Below are 22,072 nucleotides of genomic sequence, written 5' to 3'. Positions count from 1 at the left end.
CGGCCACGTAAGATGTTGACACGTGGTTCACAGTGCACCGTCCACCTCTGCTCCCACCCGCCCCCTGGGTGAGTTCAACGTCTATGTGAGGGACACTGTGGCCATGCAGTCTCCTCACCCCCCATGTCCCCTTTATCTCACCGTCCTTCCACAGCCACACTCCGGCCTCATCTTCTGAAATCACTGTCTGAATCTCTGGGGCCAGTGCCGGAGCCTCTCCCCACAGATCACTCGTTCAACCCTCACCACTGCTCCCTCACCTCCCAGCCCCACCCAGTGCTCACTCTTTTTACTTCTTCAACCCATCAGGTTCTCTTTCTTCATTTCCCTCCATATCCACGGCCATCATTGAACATCCCTGCCAGTATCCAAAATTCCTCACCCCTCCGGCTTCCCACCCAAGTCACTGGGATGAGTGTGGCGCCCTGGTGGGTCTGCGATGGGAAGCATCACCATCAGGACACAGGGGCACTCCTGAGATTAACCCCAACAGACACAGCGGCCAGCCCGGCCACCCTCCCGCCTTTCCCTGGAGGCTCATTCTCCCCTTTCCATGGCCACTGCTTAACGCAATCTCCACTCTCCTCAAACTTCCAGCCCCACTGAGCCCCACCCCGACCTCACCTCTCTCACACCCTCCTTCTCAGAAGAAGCAGGTGTTCCCAGACAGACACTCCCTCCACCTCCACTCCTGCAACCTTCCCGTGAGACACATTATCCCCCTCATCCTGCCCTTAGCGCAGAGGCGTCGCCTCCTCTCATGCCACTCACCCGCTCACCCTCCACCTCAATAATGTGACACTGTTACATTCCCCGTGTCCTTGTATATGTGACTACTTCTGCTCTACTCTAACCTTAAAATGTAATGTGGCTACGAGCCTGGGTGACATTACCTGGAGAGAGTGGGCGGTGAGAGTAGAAGAGGCCACTTGGCCAGCCTGGAAGAACTGTGTCAGATCATAATAGCAGTAGCCAAGGAGGACAGGGGGCGAGGGGAGTGGACAAGGGGGAAACACAGAGTGCAGCAGCCAAGAACTCAGAGCAGGGAGAGGCTGAAAAGCAGTGGTGCTATGTTACAGCAGCCTAGGAAACAAACACTGTCCAGTCCCAAATTCACACCTCTGACCCGGGGAATCTTCCAAATTGACACCTCACCCAAGGCTCTTCCGAATTTACATTTCTCATCCAGGGCTCTCCCAAATTCATACCTCTCACCCAGGGCTCTCCTGAATTCAAACCTCTGGCCCAGAGCTCTCCAGAATTCACATCTCTAGCCCAGGGCTCTCCCGAATTCATGCCTCTGACCCAGAGCTCTCCAGAATTCACACTCTAACCCAAGGCTTTCCTGAATTCACTTTCTTGAACACAAGCCGCCTGCATGTCCTGTTGCCCTTCCCTGAGAATCCTTCTTGGGACCTCTTCCCCACCACTTCATAGACGGGATCACATTAGCAAACATCTTACGTTGTTGCTGTGTACTTGGTTTGTGGCCTGTCTTCCCCCTAGAGGGCAGGTTTGGGGACGGCAAGGGCTGCATCTGCCCCGAAAGTCACTCCTTGCGCGGTGTCTGGAAGGTTCCTCCCCACCAAGAGCTGCCTGGCTTAGACACCTCACCGCCCAGCACCGTCTTTCCCTGGGCTCCACACGCCTTCCATGTTCTCCATCACTGGACTTTGTCACCTGCTGCTCCCTTTGAAATCTTTTCTATCTTTGTATCAGCCTGTTAAACTCTTACTCATGCCTCAGCTGCCCCAAGACCTACACTTCCTCAGTGAAGGCTTCCCAGCCCCCAGGCCAGGTCAGACCCTCTGTTGTTCTCTTTCAGGGCACAATGTCCTTCTCCTTTCTAGACCACCACAGCTGAAATTCTGTCTTTGACTTTGTGCTCGTTTCATCAATGTCTAACCCTCCCACTAGGTTCCTTACCTCACCGTCCTCGGTGTGAAATGCCACCTTTGTGTGGTTTTAATATGCATTTTGGTGATTACTAATGAGGGCAAGCACTATTTTTCATGTTTATAGGCCAGCTAGTTTTTGACTGTATTCTACTACGCTGCCTGTCTTTCAGGCCTGGCAAGTTAAACATTAGCTTTGCTGCAATTCAGGCATTTGGCCAGGAATATTAACAATAACAGAGCTGCTCTGCATAAGTATCTACATGAGGGAAGTCTGCTATACAGAGTGAAAAAGAAGATTTCTGATTCTTAAAAAAATGGAGTAACAGGAACCAGATTTACTCTCTCACTGACAATAAAAGCAACCTAAATATAAGAAACACCGGTTTGCAAACATTAGATGCCAGGCCATACTTGAGCGTAATCCCTGAGAGGTAGAAACAAATAGGCTGAAGGTTTGGCTTCCCCAGTTACTGACTGGAAGGGGTTTACAGGCTGCAGCTCAGGCAGGAAGAATCCAGCCTGAGCCTGGAGAGCTCCCTGACTCGAGATGGAGCTGGGAGTCCCACAAGGTCAAGGTCTGTACAATTAAAACGACCACCTGCTGTTCAGGCAAAATAAAATGAGAGACAGACCATGTGATGGGTTGGAAGATTTAATATTGTTAATATGCCAAATCTCATCAAATTGATCTAAATATTCTACACAATGCCAATCAATATCCAAACAGGCTTTTTTTTTTTTTTTTTGGTTGAAAATGAGGATCTGTTTCTGAAACACATGGAAATGAAGTGAGTAAAATGACCAAAACAGCCTTGAAAAAAAATGGAGGACCTACAGCACCTGACTTTGAGACTTATAAAACCAGTTATCAAGATAACCAACATTAGGCCGAGTACAGTGGCTCATGCCTGTAATCCCAGCACTTTGGGAGGTCGAGGCAGGTGGATCACTTGAAGTCAGGAGTTCAAGACCAGCCTGGCCAACGTGGCAAAACCCCATCTCTACTAACAATACAAAAAGTTAGCCTGACATGGTGGCATGGGTCTGTAATCCCAGCTACTTGGGAGGCTGAGGCTTAAGAACTGCTTGAACATGGAGGCAGAGGTTGCAGGGAGCCGAGACTCTGCCACTTCACTCCAGCCTGGGTGACAGAGCAACACTCCATCTCAAAAAAAAAAAAAAGTCAACGTTAGTGAAAAGATGGAAAATTGATCACAGAACACCAACGTAAAGCCAACTGATTTTTAACAAAATGCAAAGATAATTCAATGGAAAAGTATCATTTTTTCACCAAATGATGCTGGAACAGATGGATGTTCATGTGCAAAAAAAATGAACCTGAATCCATATCTCAGGCCACATATGAAAATTAACTGAAATTGGACCATAGACCTAAATGTAAAACCTAGGTCTATAAAACTTCTGTAAGAACACATAGAAGGAAAACATTGTAACCCTGGATTAGGAAAGGATTTCATAAATACAACAAAAAATCACGATCCATAGAAGAAAACAACTGACAAATTGGATTTCATCAAAATTAAAAACTTCTCTTTTTCAAAAGACACTGTTAAGAAAATCAAACAATAAGCCACAGTCAGGGAGAAAACGTTTGTAAATCATGTATCTGATAAAGGTCTTTTATCCAGAACACGTTCATAAAACACTCTCAAATGCAATAATATGAAAACAACCTGACAAAAATGGACAAAAGATTTGAATAGACGTTTCATGAAAGAAGACAAAGATGGAAAATAAGAACAAGAAAAAAGCTCAATGTCATTCGTCATTAAGAAAATGCAAATTAAAAGTAATCCAAGACACCACTACATACCTTTAGAATGGCTAAAATGTTTTAAACTGATGATTCTAAGTGCTATTGGGAATATAAAATAACTGGAACATTCTAAGGTGGGAACATTCACTGCTGGCGGGCAACTGGAATGGTGCAAAGACTTTGGAAAACAGTTTGGTAGTTTCTAGAAAAGTTAAACATATGTACCACATGACCATTTGTACATAGATACTACCCCAGGAGAAGAGAGTACATTTGTCCACACACAGACCTGAAACTGAATTCCTGTAGCAGCTTTACTCATCATAGCCCACGACCAGAAACAATCCAGTGTTCATTCCCAAGTGGCTGGATGCACAATGGGATACTACCAATATAGTTTGTCCCCTCCAAGACTCATGTTGAAATATGATCCCCAGTGGTGGAGGTGGGGCCTAGCGGAAGGTGTTTGGCTCATAGAGGGTGGATCCTTCATGAGTGGCTTGGTGCCCTCTCAAGGTAATGAGTGAGCTCTCCTCTGTTAGTTCAGAAGAGAGCTGGTTACTTATAGAGGCTGGCACCTCGTCCTTACTCCCTTGTTCCCTCTCTTGCCATGTGACACGCCTGCTCCCGCTTCACCTTCCACTATAATTAGAAGCTTCCTGAGGCCTCAACAGAAGCAGATGCTGGTCCGACACTTCACGCACAACGTGCAGAAGCATGAGCCAAATAAACTTCTTTATAAACTACCCAGTCTCAGATATTTCTCTATAGCAATACAAAATGGACCAATATAACTACTAAGCAATGAAAAGCCATGAACTAGTGATACATGGAATGACATGGATAAATCTCAAATTATGCTGAATGAAGTAAAAAGATTTCATAGTGTATGATTTCTTTTGTATAAAATTCTAGAAAATGCAAGTACCTTATAGTGATAGGAAGCATCAGTGTTTGCCTGGGAATGTGGGTACGGGGAGGGTTGGATTACAGGAGGCATGCGTGTTCTACTCTTGGTGGTGATGAATATGGACATGGTTTTGATTGTGGTGGGTATACACAGATGTACCACAGTGTACACTTTCAATATGTGCATTCTATGCCCGTTATACCTTAACAAATAAAGAAAAGATAAAAATGGAGACCACTTTTGCTCACAGTATTTTTAGTTGAAACTGATAGTTGTTTAAGCAGAAAAGCCATCATTCTCAAGAACCCAGGTATTTCTATCAATCATGACTGATCCTTACAAGAGTGGTTAGAAGCCCAGGACGAATACTCATTATTCCATTATTCGCTGTTCTTAAGAGGAGTAGGGCACTGGGAACAGCAACGGGCTCTCTGAGTCACACTCTCCTGCTTACAAGCAGGACTTACAAGTTGGGAAAAGCAGCCTCTGCCTACAAGACGATCTGAGAGGGCAACTGTCAGCACAAGGATCCTTATAAGGAAGAGCGGAGCCTGAGAAAGAGACTGACCATAAAAGCAGAGGTCAGAGGGAGGCGACCGCTGGCTCTGGAGATGGAGGAGGGGCCACAAGCCTAGGAACGCTGGCAGCCTCTTGTTAAATTATGTTTGGCCTAAACCTGCCTCCTCACATATTTTAAGTCTGGCCTCAAGGCTTCTTGTGCATAGCTTCTTCTGCAGAGTCAACTGTAACCTCACTGATGCATAAACATCCGATAAGCTACTCTTTTAACAAGTAGCCAAATCTCAGCCAATCAGCCAAGCACAGGCCGCCAACCATTAAACTTGTTCAGATAAGGCAAGAGCCCAGCTGTGACCAACCCAGCTGTTTCTGTACGCCACTTCGTTTTCTTACGTCGCTTTCTTTCCTCTGTCCATAAATATTATTTGACCATGTGACAGCCCCAGTTCAGTCACTCTGAACCTCTTCTCGTTCTGGAGGCTGGCTGATTTGCAAATCGTTTTTTGCCCAATTGAACTCTGAGAAATTGAATTTGCTGAAAGCCTTTCTTATCTGGCTTATCTGAATTTTTATGCCCTTCTCACCATTCTCTACACTTTTCAAAGAGTTAGAGCTTTTGTTCTCACTTGCAAACACTAGTGTTAAAACTCTAGAAGGTGGAAAGGCAAGGTGGTGGACTCTCCCTCATGGCCTCAGAAGGAAAGTAATCCTTGAGTTAGCCCAGTGAAGCCCACTTTGGACTCCTGACCCCCGAAATATGAGATAATAATCCCATTAGGTTCATGGTAACTTGTCACAGCAGCACGAGGAAACTAATCCGTAACCTACCCAAAACCCTTCATCTCCTCAGAGACTCCAACACACGGTTAGGGTCTGTTCTCTTCCGGAATGAGCAACCTGAGTTCTGTGTGTCTCACAGGTCCCATATCCATCTGCTCAGTTGTCTCTGCAGCTCTTCAAGTCTTTCCTGAAACAGGAAGCTCAGGCAGAGACAAAGCACATGCTATCAGGGTCCAATCAGTACTCAGAGTAAAAGACGACCACTTCCTCCACGCAGTTCAAGGCAGCCTCACCCTTCCCCAGTTCTCAGGAAACATGGCTTATCTGAATTTTTATGCCCTTCTCACCATTCTCTACACTTTTCAAAGAGTTAGAGCTTTTGCTCTCATTTGCAAATCAATACATGAATTAACACAACCCCCTCTATTTCTCTGCCTTTGTAATTTTTTCAGGAGATTTTGTAAAGAAGAATCAAAACTTTCCAGATCACAAAATTAGATTGAGTATAGATACGAAAATGCATATCAGATGCAGAAGAAATTCCATGACCTCACATTTTTATCTCAAAGGGAAAACTTCAGTTGATTTGGAGATTCCGTCTATTTTGAGCTGAAAACGGCTGCCAATTAGGTCCCCTGCCAGAGCTGACCTCTGTTATTTCCTTCCCATCTGGGCTGGATTCATTTTAAGTTATCAGCATAATCAGTTATCTAAAAATAAGTCAGAAATAATAACAAGTTCAAAAATCAAGGCCCAGTGATACTGATGTTAATGTCAAATCCAGTTAAATGGGAGTCATCACCAGGATTTGATTAAACCAAACAGGGAAAACAAAATAATCTTTGATTTACATGTGTTCAAATATCACACCTTTTTCTTTCTAGGGATAAAATCAGAAGATCAGCTATGTATGATAAATAATTTGAACATGCAATTTTTTGTAGTGTTACAAAAGCAAACGAGATTGGTATGTATCTTCGGGCGCTTAAGGATGCCAGGGTTCCCAAACCTTGGCACTACTGACATTTTTGGACATCGTGTTTGGGGGCTGTCCTGTGTATGGTGAGATGTTTAGCTGCATCCCTGGCCTCTACCCACTAGACATCAGCAGCAGCATCACACACACAATCACGACACTCAAAACCATCTCCAGACACTGCCAGATGTCCCCAGGAGGCACAATCACCCCTAGAGTTCAGAACGCTGAGCTAAACCAATTCACCTGTTTAAAGCAAATGCTTCGTAACAGTGCGCTGATGTGCTTTTAGGTTTTAATCTGCCTTTTGGCCTAAAATGTAGGGCTTGCATGCAAGCCATTTTCTTTATGACTGTAAGGGAGAAATAATCTATTGCCTATTGACTATTAGAATTCTACTCTTCCGTTTCCAAAAATGAGTGCTCTTTATTCCTCTACACAGACTCCAATACTGCAGAGGCTAAACAACAGCACTCTATGTTCATTTTATTCTTTTCTCACCTTCATTACTCAATGACGAACAGAAAACTTCAACATTTCCCACGTGTGGTCATTAAAGACAGGCTACCAGTTGCGGATAATTAGCGGGACCTACCCAGCACTTAGAGGATCTTAGCAGTCAGGGCCTGAAGGGCACCTGTGGTCACACCGGCCAGTCCCACACACGAACCTCCTCCCCAACACCTCTGCTTCTAATAGAAAGTTCTGCCCTTGTTAAGGATGATACCTCATCCTCCAGCTTTCACCCTAAGTCTGCTCTCTGAAGCCATGGCACGACTGTCTCATTCCTCCCTCTATACAATAGCTGAAGCTCCATTTGAGAACTGAAGCTCCATTCATTCTACATTAGATATGTTTCAAATTCTTACCAATCAACATGAGCCTACACACCATCTTTTTAATTATAGTTTTGCCACAGGTTTGGCCAAAGGTGCTTTCAGGGAGCAGTCTAAGTCCCTAATCCTTTCACAGCAGTGTTTCCTTTAGAAAATTTTTCTGAGTTGGAATTTAGAAGGCCAGGAGTGTAATTTCATTTACCCCAAAACTGTAAGAATGACAAGAATACCCGTCACTGGCAAGAACAGGCTCTGACGCCAACGCGTGACGCCAACGCGTGGCAGCCACTTCATAATTCAGAAGGACATTTCATTGTAACTCCTTGTTACTTGTCAAAAAAACACACACACACACAAAAAAAAAACCCACCACTTCCCAGATTTCGGGGAATCATCGCTCACCCCAGCTGGCTGAACCCGCACACATGCCTTGAACATAAGCAAATTTAATTTCCCAGACAAATCTGTTGTTGGAATATGCAATGACCTCACCCTTAGGCCGCATAAATACTGCCTGCTGTGAGCAGGGGCGGTTTACAGCTGGATGGGGAGTTTTCATGGGGAAGTACCTAGAGATCCCCTTAAAAAGCAAGCCTGGATGCTTCCTCTCCGTCTAGACAAAGGATGGGCTTTCCTAGGTAAATTCTCACTTATCCTGGCCTGTGGGTTTGAATCCGTGGTCCAACAGTGCCATGCAGGGGTCTGTGGGAAGGGCTGGGGCATGCACAGGCCACATGCACATGGTACCAGGTCCTGGGCCGGGAATGTCCTTGGCAGGAACTGGCATGAAGCACGTGACATCTGTGAAACAACATTACTCTTCTGAGAGGTGCATGCTTTCTCTTATTTGCAGAGAAGCCTCATTGCCGTAAATGTGCAGACAAGGGAAATATGTTTGATGATGTGGGTAACGCATTGCTAGGGAGAACAGTACTTTAATATCACCTACTTCAGTCACACACTAGTTAGTGGCAGATCAACTAAAACCATTAATTAAAATGTTGTGGTCTATGGGAAAGAAACAGTTGAAAGCCACTGTCTTGGACTACAAATGTAACTGGGCTGATCAGTGATACTCTGAGGCAGCAGTTGTGATTCTGCAGTCGCAAAGTGCCAGGCTTAGGAACCCCAGCTGCCACAGTGGGCCAAGCCTTGGGACACTCTGTCCATGACCTTTCACCGCAGCAGGTTCATTGCTCCTTATGTGGCAACTTAGACTGTGGATTTTTGTTTTCTTTTTCTTTCTTTTTTTGAGACGGAGTCTCGCTCTGTCGCCCAGGCTGGAGTGCAGTGGCACGATCTCGGCTCACTGCAAGCTCCGCCTCCCGGGTTCACGCCATTCTCCTGCCTCAGCCTCCCGAGTAGCTGGAACTACAGGTGCCCGCCACCATGCCTGGCTAATTTTTTGTATTTTTAGTAGAGATGGGGCTTCACCATGTTAGCCAGGATGGTCTCAATCTCCTGACCTTGTGATCCGCCTGCCTCGGCCTCCCAAAGTACTGGGATTACAGGCGTGAGCCACTGCGCCCAGCCGACTGTGGACTTTTAAACCCATCTCTGCTGATGCTTCCAGGCTTTTCTGAAAGCACAGCAGCCTGGGCCAAGCCCAGGCACATAATATGATGCTCAGAGCATGTTGGTGAAAATATGACAGGCAGCTGTCAGGGCACAGCTGGCTTGATGGAATTTCTATGCTGCACTGTAAACAGAGGAATAGTAGCTGACGCTTCCTAGCTCCTGCCACGCCAGGCACTGTTGGAAGCGCTTTGCACGCATGGCAGCAGCTGCCAGCAGTCCTCTATTTCGGACAGTCTAGACAGTGTTTCCCAGCATTGTGGAGCCAAACGGGGCCATGTCCCCAAGTTCCATCCAACTACAGATGTGAGTTTTCCAGGAAGCTAAGGAATCCTAGGCTGCAGGATCCCTCTGCTGCAGGGCCCCTTTCAAGCCCAGGGAGGGGCTGTAGCACATGGGCCACTTTGTGTTCGTTCGTAAAGAGGGTCCCCAAAACTGACCCTTCAGGCCTCATCATACCTGGGACTGCCTCTGCCAACATTATTCTCTGGTCTGTGGGTGTAATGGTCCTGGAAATCACACATCAAAGATACAAAGCCTTCATCAGCCTGGATCCCTGCAGACTTCATGGAGCAGAGCCATCCACCACCACCAGCACCTGCCACCGAGCAGACACACCTGCAATTATTGATTGTGTCAAGCCACCAAAATGTTGGGCTTTATTACAGGACTTAGTATCACCCTAACGAACACATGCCTTACTTTATATAATTCTCTTATATACCTCATGTTGCTGTGAAGCACAGAGACCTAAGTACACCAGGTCACACAGCTATTAGGAACAGAGCTAGACTCAGACCTCCTGGACACTGATGGAGGCAGCAGGTCCCTGGGTTGAGAGCACATGGTTAGACTCCAGTTTTCCACTTTCTACCAAGAACCCAGACCTGAGGAGTGTCAGGGAAGGTGGTTCTGGACCTCAGTAATCTCAATGCAAATGGACCTAACTATTCTACCCACTTCCTAGGTTTTGTGAGGGTTAAATAAAATAATCCATGTAAAATATTTAGCAGAGTGCTTGGCTTGTAGTAACCACTCAACAATGGCAGTGCCAATCATTACAACAACCCCATGGTCTTCATCACTGAGTCCTCTTCCCATTTGGGGTGGCTTTCCATATTGCACTATACCAACGCCTGAGTGAACACTCTCACCACTGCTTGGCATGGAAGACTTTTCTTCTCAGAAACAATACAGAAAACAACACACTCACCCACCCCCCAACCCCAGCCCACCTGTCCCCAACTCAAAGTCCCCTTAATCTGATTTTCTACAAATGAAGGTCATTGTGGGATGATTAGTCTGTTGTCCTCTTGGTGTTAGGAGCTGAGAAGTATATTTACTTCTTGAACAATTTTTCACAAATGTGCCCAATATGCATGGTGCTGGCCTTGCTATGAACATGAGTCATCAATGCATTGGAGAAAAGAATGCAGTCATAACAAAGACAGCTGGACACTGCAGGGCTGGGGCTCACTAACTTTGCAGCATGAAGCCCAGTGAAGGAGAAGTTTCTTAGGACCACAACATTCCCTGTAAATTTTCAGGGAGAAAAGAGGAGCAAGAAAAGAAGTCATCTGAGAGTGTCTTCAGCTGAAAGTTGGCTTACTTTAGACAGAGTGCAGTAAAATATGGCCTTTGCTATTTTTACTGGACTGCATACTGGTTAGACCCTAAGTCCCAAATCAGTGACTACATTCTGCAAACACATGATTTATTGCACTGAATCAGCCACAAACCACACTTACATCTCAGAGAGGGACAGGAATGTATGAAAAAGAAAAGACAGCACAGGTTCTTAGATGGGCTGCCCTGGAAGGCAATTTGAGTGATGCTGCATTCCTAATCCATCGCTTCCTCACCAGCCCTGACCAGGATCTCTGCCCTAAGCCTGTGTGCCCCTTCTCCACTCAGGGAGCTGCTGCCCTGCCTGGGACTCTGCCAAGACAATTAGCAGGTGTCTGTTTCTCCTCTGCCTGATCTTAGCCTTGAGCAGGCTTCATCTTCCTTCACTGTCTTTCTCACAAGGCCACGGGTACACCAGGCAAATAAAACTGCAGCCAACTCAGCTTTCTCTTCTTGCCACACAGGTTTCAGGATTTGTGGGGAAGACACTCAGGGTCTCATCCCAAGACTCTGAATGTGTGATACTATCACAACCCACTGGCACCCAGTCACATCCCAGTCCCAGAAGGCATTCTCCTTTAGTTCTCCAGCCATCTTTCAACAGTCATCCATCAACAGATGTTTATGAGCAATCAATATGTTAGGTTCTGGGTGATCACAGGAAACAAGGTAGATGTGATCCTGCTCCCTGGGCATTTACAGCTTCATGGGGTGCACCCTTTTGTACAAGGAAGTAGGCAGTTACAGCATAGGGCAATTATGCAAGCTAAGGGACATTCTGGATCCTAGGAGAAGCCACTAAACCAGGCTGGAGAGTGTTGGGTAAGACTTGCTGGAGGAAGAAGGAATAGAGCTGCTCAGGTTGGTGGAGACTGGGAAGTGGAACAGGGGAGAACATTCCAGAAAAAGGAGTAGATTCAAAGGTTCTGAAACAAGGGTGCACCCTGAGTTTAAGGAATTGAGAAATTACTATTGGGAACAGTGGAGTGTAGGAAGGAGGGGGCAATGAGTAAGGAAACAGAGGGAGTGGGCCAGGGCATGCCAGTCCAGAGGCCACGCTAAGGAATTTGAGTTTTATTCTAGGGGGAATGGGGGCCATCAAAGGGTTTCAGCCAGGGATATAGTCTTTTTTTTTTTTTTTTTTTTTTTTTTTGAGACAGAGTCTCGCTCTGTCGCCCAGGCTGAAGTGCAGTGGCCGGATCTCAGCTCACTGCAAGCTCCGCCTCCCGGGTTTCCGCCATTCTCCTGCCTCAGCCTCCCGAGTAGCTGGGACTACAGGCGCCCGCCACCTCGCCCGGCTAGTTTTTTGTATTTTTTTTTTAGTAGAGACGGGGTTTCACCATGTTAGCCAGGATGGTCTCGATCTCCTGACCTCGTGATCCGCCCGTCTCGGCCTCCCAAAGTGCTGGGATTACAGGCTTGAGCCACCGCGCCCGGCCGGATATAGTCTTATAAAACCAGAGAGTTGCATTTCATAAACTCCTCTTGGTGACAGATCATACAACTGCTGAATGTGGAAAAGTCTGAAGGTAACGACTTGGCTGGAGGTGGCTGAGGGAACCCAGCAGGGATTGGGGGCATCTGAACAAGACGGTGGTGACCAGGTGCAGGGGGGTGGACACACTGGAGGGACTGTTTAGGTGGAACTGGTTGGCAGTTGTCTTACTCTGGTTGCGCTGCTGTAACAAAATACCATAAATTGGGTGGCTTATAAACAACAGACGTTTATCTGACAGTTCTGGAGGCTGGGAAGTCAAAGATCAATGCATCCGCAGATTCACTGTCTGGCGGGTGCCCACTTTCTGGCTCAAAGACGGTGCCGTCTCGCTGCATCCCCACATAGTGGAAGTGACAAGACAGCTCTAGAGGCCTCTTTTCTAAGGGCACCAACCCTGTTCATCAGGGCTTCTGTCTTCACGATCTCATCACTTCCCAAGGCCTCACTTCTGACACCATCACCTTGGGGGTTAGATTTTAGCATCGAATTTTAGGGGGACACAACTTTCAGCCCGTGGCAAGAATGGAGAGAATAATACAAAAAACAGTGGATAGATATGTGGAGAAGGAAGACAGTAAACTCAGGAACTGGGACGTTTCTCTGTGGGTCAGAGGAATGAGTTCGGAGTGGGGCATGTTGAGTTTGAGTTTTCCAGTATGCAGTTAGCTGCATGAGCTGAGCAAATGATATTTAATAATACACTATTTTGGGTTGTTTTTTTCAGTTCATACCAAGTTACTTATGTGTATGTATTCAACTTTTAAAAGATAACTTGAGTAAATCTTTTCTTTTTTTTTTTTTTTTTTTTGAGACAAAGTCTTGCTCTGTCATCCAGGCTGGAGTGCAGTGGTGCGATCTCAGCTCACTGCTACCTCTGCCTCCTGGGTTCAAGCAATTCTCCTGCCTCAGCCTCCTGAGTAGCTGCGACTACAGGCGCACACTACTTCTTCTGGCTACTTTTTGTATTTTTAGTAGAGACGGGGTTTCACCATGTTGGTCAGGCTGGTCTTGAAATCCTGACCTCATGATTCACCTGCCTCGGGCTCCCAAAGTGCTGGGATTACAGGCATGAGCCACCGCGCCTGGCCGAGTAAATCTTAACATTGAAACACATTGTGAGACTAGAAATTTTTATAACTTTCTCACAATGATACTCTTTCTTCAGCATATGAACCATTTCAGTAAGGCCTCCTACCGCACTGGACTCTCCCCTTAATAAAACCTACTGTCACCAAGCCAGTATTTGATCAATGGTGTTGAAAAGCAGGTTTTACTAATTCTCAGACAAAGCTCCTGTTTCATAGGAGAGCTCCAAAGATTCCCGCAGGCTGCACACTAGGGATGCCAAACAAAAGGATATTTTTCAACAACAGCCAATATAAAGAAGAGGGAGGAGAAAAACCCAACAGCCCAACTGAGAAATGGACAAAGGAAATGAACAGATAGTTGCAGTAAAAGAAATACAATGGCCCTGAAACATTCAGAGATCACTCAAAACAGGAGAAATGTAAACTAAAACTATACTGAGACATTATTTTCCATCACGAGATGAGCAAAGATGAAGGAGTTTGTTCGCATGCTGCATGGGTGAGGGCTTGGGCAACAGATTCTTCATAAAGGAGACATAAATTGGTGCAATCTCCATAGAAGGAAATTCATCAACATCCCAAATTTAATGTGCCCAAAACATTCTTCTCAGCAAATCAATATTAATAATTCTGATTGACCAACATGCTTACACTTGTGTGAAATGGTTTAAGTTCATAGTTATTCACAGAAGCATGGAGAAAACTGAAAGCCTATCCATAGAGACCTGGTTTATGTAATGTTATAACCACAGAACAGAATACCATGCAGCCAGAATACCATTGTAAAGATTTAAAACGGTGAAAACAACCCACATTTCCATCAGCAGGTGAATGAATAAACAAAATGTGGTCTGTATACATTACGGAATATTACTCAGCCTTAAAAATGAACAAAACCGGCTGGGCGCAGTGTCTCATGCCTGTAATCCCAGCACTTTAGAAGGCCAAGGCGGGCAGATCACCTGAGGGGTCAGGAGTTCAAGACCAGCCTGGCCAACTAACAGTGAAAGCCCATCTCTACTAAAAAATACAAAAATTAGCCAGGCGTGGTAGTAGCTGCCTGTAATCCCAGCAACTGAGGAGACTGAGGCAGGAGAATTGCTTGAACCCAGGAGACAGAGGTTGCAGTGAACTGAGACTGCGCCACTGTATCTAAGGCGAGTCTGGTGACAGAGTGAATTCTGGTCTCAAAAAAAAAAAAAAAAAGAAAAGAAAAAAATTCTGGATTATATGCCACAACATATTGACGTGGGTCTAGCAAAGATTACATTATGTGGGAAATAAGCCAGGATACAAGCAAAGGACAAATACTGTAGAATCCGCTTATAAGTGGTACCTAGAGTAGTCAAATTCATAGAGACAGAAAGTAGAATGGTGGTTGCCAGGGGCTGGAGAGGGGAGTGCGGAATTCCAATTGTGTGAGATAGAAAGAGTTCTGCAGATGGGTGGAGGTGAAGGTTGCACAACAATGTGAATGTGCTGAATGCTGCTGAACTGCACACTTCAAAATGGTAAATAAAACACCAAACTTTTCCAATCCAGGGCTTTTACCTTCTAATTAGTCAACATATAATTGCATAACCAAATTATTACTGGCAAAATCAGGTCTCTTGGAGGAAAGAAAATGCTTAATTCAGTGGCTGACTGCCTATATTGGCTAAATATAAACAAGGTTGCAAAAATAATTTTGGCAGATTCCCAGAGCTAAGACTAATGAACATAATATTTAACCTTAGAAGTGCTTGAACTTTTCTGCAAAGAATAGAACTCTGCTATCAGGGGAACTATGGATTTTTACATTATTCAAGCTATCTTTTATCCACTGAAAATGTAAGTATTTTACAAATAGTGTGGCTCCTCATTTCCAGGTCACAGACATATTCTAACAGCCATGAAAATATTTTCTGAAAGACCAGATTAGCTATCTAAATAGAGACACAACCACTGAAAGAAAACCTGCTAAATAAGACCCCAAGATTACCTATCTGATAAACTAAGAGATCTGCTTTCATTATAAATGAATGTCTTATTTTACTAAGAGGTTCAGTGTAGGTTTCAATCCTCTAGTTCATTTCAAGTATCAATCCAGGCTATTCTAGGCACACTGCCTATGGGGTAGGCCTGCCCCAGGTGGAGCAGTAACACACACACACACACACACACACACACACACACACACACAGATATATCCATTCACCTCCAAAATACCAAGATTTGAAACTTGTCAAGATTTCCCATAATGTAAAATGATAGGTGACTGTGCTTCACTCTAAATATACTGAACTCCCTGCACAACGAGATCCCATGATGTTTCCAATCTCAGGAAACGACAGGCGTCTGCGCCTGAGATGGAATACAACAGCAAAAACAGCCTGAAGTGACCGAAATTCCTGTGGCCAAATGACTGCTGCATGGCCCCGATGCTCTCTCTCAAGGCTAAGACATCAAAGCCAGGAGCAGCTGAAGACGACGCTGTTTCACAATGGAGCAAACCAAAAGGATAAAGTTGAGAAATCCACATCTTGAAACATTTTCCCAGACAGACTTTCCCAACCTTGTGTATAAAAACAGGGAGATACCATCATCCCTGTAGCTTCCTAGAGACACCAGGGGACTCATGGATAAAAGGCCAAGGGATTGACACTTGAGAAGCATTTGGGATTCTTAGAGAAGACACGTTCCATTTTAGGCTGGTTTCTAGAAGGAGCAGAAGGGACCTTAAAAACTAATCAAAACCCTCTTCCTGCAGATGACACATGTACATCTTTGGGAATCTGGCTCGATAAGCATTTATGCAAGGTCCCAGGTCCCCCGATGCTCCTCTGCCCCATTCTGATCCGTGTCTTGTTATCTAAATAAAATTCTTAGATGCCCCAGTTTTCATGGCGCAAAGGCTTTGCGCAACAAAAATAACATTTTGTTTGTTTGGAATTTGGCATCTAGTTTCCTTAGAAAGAGGTTACACGATGACTAGGTCCCTGGGCCAGCCGAAATACCATGGTATGCTAAAAACACCTGCAAACCTAACCCCCAAAACTGCATTTATTATTCCAACTTGAAATGCCAGGAAGGATGGAATGAGCGACAGCTTCACTCCCTTCTCCCCGGGGACTCCTCCAGCGCCAAATCACTGCTGATATCATGAAGCGGGGAGCTGAGGTCCGCGGGTGAGGAGAAGGGCACCTGCGGCTAATCCAGGTGACACTTGGTCCCCGGGCTGGCTTCCTCGTCCCTGTGTGTCTCTTCTCCCATCCGTCTCAGCATATGAACCGCTGGCTGTTGTCCTCTCTTCAGTCACCATCTAGGGTTGTGACCAGCATTTTTCTCCTCTGCCTGCTGTTGCCCTCAATACAGTCTTATATTCTTATGTTGCCTCCGTATCCTTCTGTCCTGGAAATGAACACTCAGGCACTTTTAAGACTTTCCAGTGATTTATGACTACCATCAATAATGAAGAAAGAACAGCCCTCTCCTCCTCTTCTTCAGCCTAGTCCCTCTTTTATTTCCTTCAGACCCTGATGAAATTCCTCCAGGAAGATAAGGCTTGAAACCCCACAGCCAGACTCACCCTGGGATAGACACATCCAGAGCTAGGATTTCGTGAGCTGCCCTCACCGGACTGGAGGAAGACCCTGAGCTGAAAAATGGGACACAGCCTGGATTGGGCTTGGGGTGATGCGAACATGCAGGAGACAGGTAGGAGGAAAGACACCACAGCAAGGGAGGATCTGGGCCTCTGGCCATTGAGGCCCCACAACAGGCATTCCTGGGGTGGCCACACCATGACACAACCTTTCCTATGATTCCCTGTGTGCACGGCCACTCACCCTCAGCCGGATCATAAACTACTCAGGAAGAAAGGTCATGACACATCTCGCGCCCCCGTCAGCACTGAGTATACAGGCTGTGACTGGTCAATACTTGTTGAGTGGTTTGAACTTCCAAGCCACTCACCGTCATTACCATCTTCGGTAGCAGAGGGGAAGAAAGGGCATTTCACTATGCCCAGCCTGAGGAAGCCATCAACAGCCAGAATAACTGTCTTCCTTCACTCTTTACACATTTGTGTTTGCTTGTTCTGTTCCTTAATTTGAGGAGAGTGCATCCAAGGCGAGCATTTTGATTAAAAGCTGCTATAAAAGCAACAACTGAAGAGACCAGCTCACCTCCTGAATCTGTGCCAGATGATTTGCACAGCTGGCCAGTTACACAGATGTCTGGCTCAAATAAGGAGAAACAGACCATCCTACCTTGCAGGGACTTGCACTCATGTTCAAAGCTGACTTTTCAAACTCCAAGTGCTGGCACCAATCCCTGTTCTAATTAAGTATGCACAGCTCTCAGAAACAGGCAGCGTTTTTTGGCTGGGATAACCATGACTCTTCCACACAAGAATCTGTTTCTGAAAGCGCCTGTCAGGGAAAGCTGCTGGATCTTGTCCAAGCAGTGCATTCCGAACGCTTTCCGTGTTCCTTGGAAAAACTCCACCAGGTGTGCTGGAGCCCTGTTCTTCAGCAGGGATACTGCAGAATTTCATCCGGGGCCTCACACTTAGAAGCAAAGAGGAACGACTGGGGGAAATGCGAGGAGGACACAGACCACAACGCCACCACTCACGGTGGGAAGGGCAGGTGCCGCGGGGCTATGACAGAAACAGATTCCTAGAACAATGCACACGGTTTCTATTCAACTTACAGAGAAGGGCCAAGAAGCAACCTCTTAAAATTCTTCCAGCAAATGACAAGACATTAAATGGATAAAATAGAAGACTACTCTCCCTCCCTTTGAAGGCAGAATATAAAGTAATGAAGGAAGTTAAGGAGACAAACGCAGGTACTTTGAGACGCTGGTGACTGGTGAATTCCGCAACTTCTGCGGCAGAAGACTCCACAACCTTCTGCTCTGGCTGACTGGAAACACAGTATTGATTTCTACCTTTACAAAGCAGACACTATGTAGTCCAGCCAAGGGCAAGGCACTGACCACAAGACCTGCAGGCTTCCCTCTAGACCCTGTTATTTCATGACCACATATTTTAACAATTGGAGGTTTTGCCACGCATTCCAATTACACCCTTGTTAGTTGCTCAATGCCTCAGTGAAAACCTTCAGATTCTACTGGCTGCCCTTCACAAACAATCTGAAACACTCTGCCACAGGTATCTTGTTAGAAATAAGCATGGATCATGCCATGCAGGCGGAAGGTTGCCCAGCTTACCTTCATGGCCAGGATGTCTTTGAGGCCTACGCTTCGCGGTCTGCACGGTGTTGCCATTTCATCTTCATCAGGCCTGTTGTGCTGCACAGGCAGCGAACATGACTCCAAGCACTCCACAGCTCAAAAAACGCAGATACACACGTCACCGCTAGCTGGAACTAGGGTTCATCTTCCCTGGTCAGAGCTTGGAAAGGTTTGAAGCTAGCCCTGCAGAGATGAGAGTGAAAATAAATTATGAAGCAAGCTAAATAGAGAATTCAGTTCTGGATTTTTGAAAAAACAACCAGCAGAATATACTAACGTAAAAATAAATGGCCACTATTTGCTCAACCATTTATTTGCGCTAAGAGAAAATACTAACGAGAATAACAAAGTAATTGAAACAGGTAACAGGTCTTGTTTTCAAAATCATAGATCAGTGTCAACTTTGTAATTCTCTGCTCTGGGCTCAAAATGCACAGGATGAAGTCCTGACCCCAGTACCTCAGAATGGGACTGTATTTGGAGATAGGACTTTCATAGCAGTAATTAAGGTATAATGAGGTCATATGGGTGGGCCCTAATCCAGTATGACTGGTGCTCTTACAAGCAAGGATTAGGACACAGACAATATAGGAGGTTGACCGTGTGAGGACGCAGTAAGAAGGCAGAAGGCAGTTGTTTGTAAGCCAAGGAGCAAGGCATCAGAAAAAACCATCCCTGCAGCCTCCTTGATCTCAGACTCCCAGCCTCCAGCACTGGGACAATCAGGTCTGTTGCTTAAGCCCCCAGGCTGTGGTATTTCGTGATAGCAGCCCGAAAGAAGACACTCCCCCATCCCCTCACTCCCATTTTTGAACAGTGGCTCATTTTTGATCAACTTCACTTGACTCTTCCTTCTTACTCCTCTACTTCAGGCCTTGCCCAGGGAGCCCCTCACTAGCTCCTCCTTTCACTGGCCCTGCTTCCTTGTCTTTTAAAAGAGTTTCTCTCACATTCTTCCCAGACACAGGAGCCACCTTGGGGATGTGAGGGAGAGAAGGACCCCAGAGCTGGGTGTGAGAGACCCAGCCTCCCAAAGTTCACACGTGTACCTGGTTTGCAATGGCAGAATAAAAACCATGTGAAATGGTCAGAAGATGCTCCTCTTCCTTTCTGGGTGACCCTGACTGACTCGTCCAACTTCTCTGAGCTTCTGTTTTCTCACATGTTTAAAAAATGGTGATGTGAATTATTGAATGGTTGTTGTAAGGCTCAATGAAGATAATGCATTGAAAAACACTTCATGTGCTAATCACCACAACTCAAGTTTTTCTACCTATGAAACAGGTACTACCTAGCATTTCACAGTACAGTTTAATGAAAAAAACAAACAAACAAACAAAAAGCAATCAGCACATAAGCAAAACTTCTGTGACTCAGAATAGTATCTATAAAAGTATTATTTCTACTCTAGTTTTCATCAGTGCAGTAAAGTTTATTTTTGTTTTTTTCTGCCAGTTAATATTTATGAAGAGTGTTGTATTTGGTATTAGGAAGAGAATTCTAAAGACACAAAAGACCTGGTCCTTGCCTTCAGGGATTCTGTAATCTATTTGAAAAAATAAAATTGTAATAGCAAAATAACCTATAAAATTAGTTCAAAGAGGTTTTCCAGGCTCCGTGGAAAATGCATAGCTAAGTCTTCATGCAGGACCAGCCCAGTCCGTGCCTGAACTTTCTAGGACAACTTTCCAGATAGAAATTTTTCCTATGACCTCTCTAATGTGGCTGCAAGTGGAAACTAAGAAATCTGACAAAACATTTAAAAAGTTAATAAAAACTTAAATGATAACTAGTGTATTTTGCTTTAAACAAATCTCATGCTATAATGATTAAATACAGTACTTTAAAACACAAACATCTTTCAATGTTTTAAAATGATGAATAACCAAATTTAAATTTTCTCATTTACTTCCCAGGAACCCCTGGAAAAAATATTATTGACAACATTCCAGTTGGAAAAACACATCTTCAGAATGCAATTGGTATCTGATTTTAGAAATATGTGACTTTAGAAACATCTCAACCAAAAAGAAAATTGCATTATAGTTATTGTTTTTAAGAAAATCACTTACCATTATGAATGATCAAAATATAGTCATTCAGGTAGTGAGGATTTAATGATCAAAGGGCAAAAGTTCCAAAATATATGTCATAGCAGGGGCTTCTGGATCTTGAGCCTGACTGGCTGTGACATGAGGCTCATCACTGCACTTCTCTGAGTGCTGGACTCCTCCTGTTTTAAATGAGTCCAATAATGCCTGCCTTGAAAGAGCAAAACCCACAACGCCAATGAAGCTCCAAGCTCAGCTGCGGTCAGTGTACCTCCCCTGGCCAGTAGCAGGGGCTGTTTTGGTGGCGTCTCACAATGAGAATGTTATGTTTACAACTGCTTCCCAGCACTTTCGACTCCCTAAACTGTGAATTTTTTCTAATTCAGTTTTGTGTGTCCCTCTCACCACTTACCTCTCTGCTGTCAAGTCTAGCACTGCACACAGCACATAGTAGAGCCTCAATAAATGTTTGATGAATGAATATCTGAGTAAACAAATAATTTGCAAAATAGAAGCACTACTGTAGCTACAAAAAAAAACTGCTCTAAAAAAGATCATTCAAACCCCTTGCCATTTTTTTTTTCTGTAGTATATGGCTAAAACAAGTAATCTTTGACCTAGTAAGACAAACTTACCTGGCACATCTCCATGTAAGAAAATACCCATGGAAATAAAATGAGGCTGATTCTCTCCAGTCCTTTGTGAAAGTCGCATCTTTCTAAAGCATTTTAAGGTCCAACAGTAGAACTGTCTGCACTTTTAGTACTGTGCCTAATATTTAGTACTTCTATCTGCTTTATATATTTTTCTTTTGCAAATGTTTTTGGTTAGTATGTTTAAAAGGCTGAGGAACAATTCGTTTCGTGGATCCAAACCTGGTTCCGCATTTTATTTTTTAAATAATAATTAAGGAACTCCCGTCAGTAGATGCTACCTTACAAACGAGTAAACAGAATATATCTTTTAAAAAACGTTGTTGGCCAGGCGCAGTGGGTCACCCTTGTAATCCCAGCACCTAGGGAGGCCGAGGCGGGCGGATTACCTGAGGTCAGGAGTTTGAGACCAGCCTGACCATTATGGTGAAACCCTGACGGTATTAAAAATACAAAAATCGGGCCGGGCGCGGTGGCTCGCACCTGTAATCCCAGCACTTTGGGAGGCCGCAGACGCATGGATCGCCAGGTCAGGAGATCGAGACCATCCTGGCTAACCCGGTGAAACCCCGTCTCTACTAAAAATACAAAATTAGGCCGGGCTGCAGGTGGCGGGCGCTTCGGTAGTCCCTGCCACGCCGGGA

General features: G+C 45.1%; 1 long non-coding RNA gene across 2 annotated transcripts in view; it reads right to left on the bottom strand.

Moving 5' to 3' along the window:
- LOC116270547 overlaps positions 1 to 21,810 on the bottom strand; it is a 69,112-nt gene extending 47,302 nt beyond the window's left edge. Inside the window, exons 1-3 of one of the 2 annotated variants that reach the window (XR_004178622.1) lie at positions 21,411 to 21,810; positions 18,701 to 18,907; positions 9,731 to 9,869 (exon numbers count right to left, since the gene is read on the bottom strand). This is a non-coding gene — a long non-coding RNA (uncharacterized LOC116270547). The remainder of the gene's footprint in view (positions 1 to 9,730; positions 9,870 to 18,700; positions 18,908 to 21,410) is intronic. The other variant, XR_004178623.1, reaches the window with a different exon arrangement.
- Positions 21,811 to 22,072: the final 262 nt, after the last annotated feature.

This window comes from Papio anubis, chromosome 15 (genome assembly GCF_008728515.1).
Source record: "Papio anubis isolate 15944 chromosome 15, Panubis1.0, whole genome shotgun sequence".
NCBI lineage: Eukaryota > Metazoa > Chordata > Mammalia > Primates > Cercopithecidae > Papio > Papio anubis.
This window is presented reverse-complemented; position numbering and strand designations above follow the sequence as displayed.